Source organism: Marmota marmota, unplaced genomic scaffold (assembly GCF_001458135.2).
Source record: "Marmota marmota marmota unplaced genomic scaffold, marMar, whole genome shotgun sequence".
Classification (NCBI taxonomy): domain Eukaryota; kingdom Metazoa; phylum Chordata; class Mammalia; order Rodentia; family Sciuridae; genus Marmota; species Marmota marmota.
Window position 1 is genome coordinate 21,755,682 of NW_026000019.1, and position 8,368 is coordinate 21,764,049.

The 8,368-nt window shown below is 40.1% G+C and overlaps 1 protein-coding gene across 5 annotated transcripts in view; it reads left to right on the forward strand.

The window, feature by feature from the left end:
• Nucleotides 1–8,368, forward strand: part of Nme7 (NME/NM23 family member 7) — a 173,403-nt gene that overhangs the window by 162,761 nt on the left and 2,274 nt on the right. The window lies entirely within an intron of this gene.

Sequence of the window (8,368 nt, forward strand, 5' to 3'; positions counted from 1 at the left end):
TCTCAGGGTGTGATGAAGCTGCTCAAACACTTGGCAGACCACAACATTGTGATAACATTTGTGAGCCAAGAAAATATTTATTATATAGGAATCACTATCTGCTTGGCACTATTTTAAATGCCTTCTAGGTAATAACTCATCTATTCTTCACAACAACCCTATAAATTAGGGCATTATTATATAAATGTAAAATCTGAAGAACAGAGAAGTCAAGGAATGTATTCAAGGCCATCTAGCCAGGATGGCCAGGGCCCAGAGTCAGACTCCAAGCCAGGCTGTGCCCTTGGTGTAAGGTCTTAACCAGCATAGGCTAAACCTGAGACATTAAACAGAGTCATGTCCTCCAGCAAGTTATTAGCTCAGAAGAACCTCAGTCTTATCAACTGCAAAACAGGACTAAGTATATGTACTTCGTAAAATAGTTGTAAAGATACACACAGTAATCAGTTAAAAGCACTTACTATATGGCAAGAACTCCATTTTAAGGGTAAATTTTGAAACGTAAATATTTAAAAATTGTACAAGACTTACAAAGATATGTTAACTCTCAGATTTTTTTTTAAATAAAGGTTTGGAGAGGAGAAAGGAACAGAAGCAATGATCATCTATTCTTCTATTTGTTTATGTTATCATCAATTTCTAATTTCATTCCATTATGATCTGGCAGAATGCAAAGTATTATCTCGGTTTTGATTTTTTTGTGTGTGTGGTTTTTTTTTTTTTTTGCTACGAGTTGCTTTGTGGCCTAAGATATAGGCTATTTTAGAGAAGGATCCATGTGCAGCTGAGAAGAAAGTGTATGCAGTCATTGATGGATGGAATATTCTATATATGCCTATTAAGTCTAAATTATTAATGATATTTTTTAGTTCATAACTTCTTTCTTTAGTTTTTGTTTGGAGGATCTATCCAATGGAGACGGATGGTAAAGTCGCCCAGTATTACTTTGTTGTGGTCTATTTGATTCTTGAGATTGAGAGGGTTTGTTTGATGTATGTAGATGCTCCATTGTTTGGGGCATAAATATTTACAACTGTTATGTCTTGTTGACGTAAGCATTATGAAATGTCCTTCTTTGTTCCTTCTGATTAACTTCGACTTGAAGTCTACTTTATCTGATATGAGGATAGAAATCCCTGCTTGTTTGCAAGATCCATGTGATATGCTTTTGCCCATCCTTTTACATTTAGTCAGTAGATGTCTTTGCTGATGAGGTGAGTCTCTAAGAGACAGCACATTGTTGGGTCCTGTTTTTTAATCCAGTCTGCCAGTCTGTCTTTTTATTGATGAGTTTAGGCCATTTATATTCAATGTTATCAAGAAACTATTTTTATGACCTGTCATTTTGATTTATTTCTGGTTTTTAATTTAAATTAGTTTGTCCTTTTTCTGGCTATTCTTCTAGTATAGTTCCTCCCTTTGCTGGTTTTTCACTTTTATTTTTCATTTCTTCTTCATGAAATGTTTATTGAGTATGTTTCATAGTGCTTTCTAATTGTGAATTCTTTTAACTTTTGTTTATCATGGAAGGTTTTTATTTCATCATGAATTCTGAAGCTTAATTTTGCTGGGTTCTTGAATGCATCCATTTTCTTTTAGAGCATGGTATATATTATTCCAAGACCTCCTAGCGTTGAGGGTCTGGGTGGATAAATCAGCTGAGATCCTGATTGGATTCCCTCTAAATGTTACCTGTCGTATTTCTCTGTCAGCCTTTGAAATTCTATCCTTATTTCTATGTTAGGCATTCTCATAATAATGTGCCTTGGCATGGGGTCCTATAAGTCCCCTGTATTTGATTTTCCATTTGATTATTTAGGTTTGGGAAATTTTCTGATAGTATTTCATTGAAAAGATTGTTCATTCCTTTGCTTTGCATCTCGGAGCCTTCATCTATCCTGATAAATCTTAAATTTGGTCTTTTCATATTATCCCATATTTCTTGGAAGTTCTCTTCATGGTGTCTTAACATCTTTTCTCTGTGGGAGGCCATCCTCCCACGTGATTTGAGTTACCTCCCTGGCTGGGTGAGAGGCGCTTAGACACAGCTGTGTTAGAGCTTTCCCCACCCTTCTCCAGGTCCAAGGGCTTGTCTGTACAGAGGCGTGTCTGGCCACTGCCCTGAAGACCCAATCGTCATCCCTGACCTTGGGATGCTGCCCCCCTTAATCTTCTTTGGATGGGATTTTCCCCAGAATTTCTTGTTCCCCAATAAAAGTCCACTCCCTGGCGTGTTCTCTCTCTCGCTAGCCTCTTCAGTAAACCTCGCTACCGCATTAGGTGGCTGGAGGCTGGAGCTAGGAGGAGCCGTCTGGAGCTGGTTTTAAAGGTAATTAGAGTCTTGTTTCTTTAATTTAAAACTCCCTAGCGTTTTCTCAAAATTCGAACCTTCTTTCAGGACGCTGGCGCTGGTCGCGGGCTAGATTTCTCCGTGTCAACTTTATTTTCAAGATTATATATTTTGTCTTCATCACCTGAAACTCTGTCTTCAAAGTGGTTTAGTTTGTTGGTGATGCTTTCCATTGAATTTTTAACTTGGCTTATTGATTCTGTCATTTCTGGGATTTCTGCTTGATTTTTTTTTCAGAATTTTTATCTCTTTATTAAAGTGATCTTTCACTTCTTGTATTTCTTTCTGATTTTACTCCTTCCGTCGTCCTTTACCTCGCAGATCAGTTTAATTATGTAAATTCCAAACTCCTTCTCTGGCATTTCTTCCACTGTAGTGTCAGTGGGTTCTGTTTTTGGAGTATCTTGGTTTGTTTGTTCCCTTACCTTTCCATGTTGTTTGTGGATCTAACAGTATGGATCTGAGGCAATAAGAATTTCTACCCTGAGGACTTATAGAGTCCCCGAAGCTTTATAGTGTCTCAGTACCTCACAACAACCAATGCAAACAATACACAGTATTAAAACCAAATAGTTCCTGCTATGGCATCTGCAATGTTATCACAATAAAGAGAAATGATGTGGTCAGTTATTGCCTACAGTAAAAACAGTGAGTTTGCAAAAGTATTTATAATTTTGAATGGTGGATGGGTCAGAACCAAAGTGATATAGGTAGGATATGATGATTATGAGGGAAGAGGAGAGAAGATAGAAGTAATAAAAAAAATTCAAGAAAGAGTGAAAGAGAAAACAATAGAGACTGGCTGTGAGCAGAAGAAACGAAAGAGAATCAAGAGAAACAGATAAGTGAGAAAAATATATAAATTAAAATTTTAGAAAATAAAAATAAAAGAATACAAAACAAAACTGAAATATACTAATCAAACATCTAGTTCACACACAAAAAAAACCTGATCCATGAAAATTAACTGGCTTCAAAAATGCTAGAAATGAGATAAAAACAAATATGAATAAGTATAAATATCCATGAACCATTCAGATCACAATTAAACAGGAAAAAGAAAGATAAAAAAGATCTCATTGGAAAGTTAAAGAACTGTCTCCATTGGAGTTCAAAAGACTCTGAGCTTCCCTTCTCTGTAGTGTTAGGTGGGGTCATCTGGAATGGGATGCTTGCTCCACCCTCAGGGTGGGGTTGCTGGAGTGACAGAGGTAACCCCATAGGTGGTACTCCTGGAGGCAGGGTTTAGGCTTAGGTAGGCTCCAGACAGTTGGTTGAATGCCAGTTGATCTGGAGATTTTAAATCAGTGCCCCTCAAGGGCCCAGCAGTTGCTGGTCCATGCTGGAAGACTGCAACCCAGGGATCTCCCCTGGGTTCCACTCAAGTGGTGGAGGAGCCAATTCTTAGTCCACTCTGTCATCTTGCTGAGAAGCTGCCTATCTGCTTTCTTGGTTTCACACCATGGAGCAGCCAGGAAAGCAACCTTCTCTATTATACCATCTTGAAATGCTAGCAGCTCATCTATTCTTTTTCATAATTTTCTCTTTTAAAAAAAATTTAGTTGTAGATGGGCACAATACTTTTATTTTATTTTTATGTGGTGCTGAAGATTGGACCCAGTGCCTCACACATGCTAGGCAAGCGCTCTGCTACTGAGCCACAACCCCAGCTCCTCTTTTTTTATTATTTGAGCTTTATGGTGTACATAGTAGTTGATTTCATTCTGACAAACTCATACAGGTACAGAATTTGATTTCAGTGCATGATAGCCCCCTTTTTCCTCCCATCCCTCTTCCCCTTTCTCTTTCTCCTTCCCCTTCTCTATTAGACCTCCTTTCGCTCCTCTGTTAGTTGGTATTTGATTGATTCTTTATGTTGCCCATCCTTTCTCCCCCTTTCCTTTATTTCCGTTCTACCCTGGGTTGAGGAATAATTATCTTCCAGCTTTAGAAAGAGTGTTGTTGTCATTGTCATTAGTGGGTGGCAGTCAGGGGAACCAAGACATCTTTAAGAGAGTTCATGAGAACACTGGGTCCTCAGGATGAAGGAAATAGGTATATAATCATTTTAATGTGCCATTTTCACTTTGCTTTAAAACATTTCAAATTTGGCCTGTGGACCTATAGATAAGATAAGCAAATGTGAGGGGGACCTTGAGGTCTAAGTTAGCTCCACTTTGTCTTCCAACTCTGTAAGTAGACTTGATCTGCAGCCTCAGGGCTTCTGGCCTCTGGAGCTACCAAAGTATGCAGGAACCAGTGTCAGGATTTGACCACTGCCTCTGGGCCTTTGCATCTAGAGAATCCTGAACTTCCTTCACCTCTTCCTCACTAATGACCACTTCTGAGTATCTGGGGCTCAAAGTAAGTAATGACTTGGAGATGGAAGACACACAAAGAGAAGGGAGTCCAGCAAAGATGGAGAAGCATTCAAGGCTCACTTGTGAGCAGCCTGCTGGTGGCCTCCGCCTCCCATAGCATCAGCCCTCTCCCTCCCCTGCTTGGGCACCCTGAGGTGCTCTCAGGGTCTCTGCTCTGTTCAGGTCTACCACAGCCAGCCTCACCCTCCTGCTTTCCAGACTTGCCCAACACTCATTTGAATCATTGCTTTTTTAAAAAAATATTTATTTTTTAGTTATAGGTGGACATAGTATCTTTATTTTTATGTGGTGCTGAGGATCGAACCCAGTGCCTCACGCATGCTAGGTGAGCACTCTACCTCTGAGCCACAACCCCAGCCCAAATTATCACTTATTTTTAAAGCAGTCCTTTCAACCACATTTTCCCTTCAGCCAATAGGACAGCCATGCTAAATAGCCCTAGCTTAGAAACTCTTGGCTATAAGCAGAATTAGTACAGAATAAAAATGTAGGGTCCTTTTTTCAAAATTCATTATGAATTTCAAGGCAGTGACAGAAGAATACAAACCAAACAGGGCTCTTCTAAGCATGTGGCCCTGTGTGACAATACAGATTGGTGGGCCCGTGAAGCCCGAGCTGGCTATGAGGGACCCGTGTGAGTTGAAAACTTATTCTCTATTGAAAACATGGCTACATGTAAAACTCAGCATCATGTTATTGGGAAATTAACTAAGTGGTTTCTCAAATAAATTCAGATGACAAAACTTATCTGAAAATCTAGTGTAACAGTACAACACACATTTGCTATTGGTGCTGGAACTTCACAATTCGATAGATAAATCACCTCAGTATTTGACCATATTTGTCCTTATTTAAAAACAATAAACAAACAAAACAATTACTTCACAGGTATTTCTGATGCTCAACTAACATGAAGAACTATTTGAAAATAGATGTTACATTCCACCTCCAATATGTCTGACTCAGTTGTCTGGGAGGAAGTTAGGGATCAGGAAAGTGAATCCCAGCTTACCATGATGAGATGCCGGTTATTAGGATGTGCAAAGATTCTCTGCTGGACCCAAATGCTCCAGGTTCCCTGGTGGGCAGTGGCAGGATCAATAGGCCCATTTGCCAGTCTCTGTACTCAGGGTGAACTTGGGAAATTCTTCTGAAGCTTTTCTTAAGTCTGAGCTTGAATCAATAACAAAATTTACTTGTATTTGAATTCCATTGTTATGTAATTTTTGACATGTCAGTGTAATCATTAGCAAATGCAGAGACTACTGTGTGAGAAACCACAGAGCCAGTGTGGCCAAGGTTGGAAGATATAGGTTCAAGTCCCAGTCCTGCCAATTCCACAGGTTCCCACCTTATGTTACCATTGGGAGGTCCAGTCGAATTTCCAGGTCCTTGGTGTCACCAATGAAGAATTGAGCGAGACACACAGAAGTAACAGAGTGCAGATTTCTTGAAGGTGAAGATAGCACTCCACTAGGTAGAACAGAGTTGGTAGAGCGAGAGAGAGGGCCCTAATGTCTGGAAATTAGGGTCTTATATCCTGAACTATGGGGCATTCTCTTCCCTATTCAGACCTGATTGAAGACCTTAGCCCATTTTCTCCCATTGATTATCCTATGATACCTGATTAGAATATTTTCCCCTCAATGGTTGCTTCCATTGGTCATTTTAAAATTTGAACCTATGGTGGGAGTTGTCATGGTGATAAGTCTTCAGTGGCAGGAGTTGTCATAATGAGATTTATTGTAAACTGGGACAGGACTCTTTTGTCTTGTCCTCCAGTGGCTTCTTTTTAATACCCTGTCTCCTCCATCTTAATGTCCCTGAACTCCTACCTAACACTACATGGAGAGGTCATGGGACCCGAGTCTCAGGATACTCCAATGTAATGAGATGAGGTCATCAGCTTCACATAGCTGTCGTGAAGGGGTGGGATTAATGTATAAAATTGGACTGTACTTAAGTAATATAGTGTAGTAAGACATTGTTCTTATTTAAATCTAACAGTGATAGAGAGTATAGAAGCCTTCAAATCAATCTTCAAAGTAGTCAGATATCATACCCATTGGAATATCAATTGTATATGAAGCTAAATTTTGCTGTTTCTTCATCTGTGTCAAACCTAACTCATCCTCAAAACTCAAATGTCAATCCCTTGATGAAGTATCTGGTCCCCACTGACAATTATTTCCATTTCTCTCATGGCATAGATAATGATTTTATTTGATCGCGGGTTTCCCTCTTTCCAGGCCATGAGCCGTCCGAGAATCAAGTCTCCTCCATCTTTCAGTTATCATGGATAGGATGTTCTTGGTATGTTGGTTCAATGAATGATTAGTAGGGGGGAAAGCAAGTAGGTATAAAGGAGAACAGTTTAGACCAGCTAAGATTTTAATAAGAGTAAAGACAAAGATTTCAAGAGAACGCTGCCTCCGCCAGCCAGTTCTTTTAGTCAGTGCTGGAAACATGTAGGTGACCCAGGAGAAACTTGCAGCTGAGAGGAAGGAAGAAAGGCCGGCTGTGGACAAAGGTTTGGTAGTCATGGTGTTCTCTCCTGGTGACAGGTTCCACTGTGTTCTGTACCACAACCCCAGAATGTCTGTAGGCTTTGCACTATGCCCCTGCCACCCACAGGCCCCTCTGCAGAATTGCCAGAGCCTCCTCAAGGCCCCGTCCTTGCCCACTGGTCCTGTGGGAACTCTGCTTCCTGTCAGAAACACTGGTTCCTGCGTCCCCTCCCTGCGGGACTGTCCATCCTCCACCACTTGCTAATTTCATGACCAAGAATTCCTGTAATAAGTTATGGGCATTAAGGGGCCTCATTCACAGTTAATGAGAGTTTCATTCACAGGAATGAAATATTTGATCCCTGAAGCACTTAAACCAAAGACACAATAATGACTTTATCAGTCATCATTGTGCCTCGTGCTGCCTGGCCTATAAAGGGCAAACTGTAGGGAGGGGAAATATGTGTTCCTTCAAAGAGGTAGGGATTTGGAGGTTGCTGGTAAGACTCCTGATTTTGTGAAATTCAAGTTGATAAAAATACTGTGGTGGGGCATGGTGGAAATGATGTTAGTTTTATTAAAATATGGGCCTTTTCCAGGGTATGGGAATCATTTTTTATTAAATAAAATAGCTAGATTCTATAGTCAGTACCTTAATAAGATACTCAATTCCTCAGAACAGACTGATGCTGAAAATCAATTAAAGAAAAATAGAGAATTGAAGCATGAGCCAAGATCCCTGCCCTGGCCCAGCCCTGTTTTGTTTCTCATTGAGTCGGATGTGGGTGCTGACTGGAAACATCAGTTGGAAGCATAACGGGCTTTTCTATTTCTTGGACATCTTTCCTGGTGTGAGGCCCAGAGCACTACAGATAACATATCTGGTTAATGCTAGCCCCTCTTAAAAAAAAAAAAGTCAGGTTCTCTCTGAATTTGAGACCAAGGTCCCTTTATGTGATTAAAATTGTTCTTGAACGTTCTTTGGGTGGTTTCTCTCTCTATGCGCAAGGTCTGAGTCATGGATTTTCAAGGTAACCTCATTTGGTTCTCCTTCACAAGCCAAATATAGATATGGAGGTGTTACTAATCCTTTAAAAAGCCAGGTGTTTGCGCTATTATTGAGCTTTGAA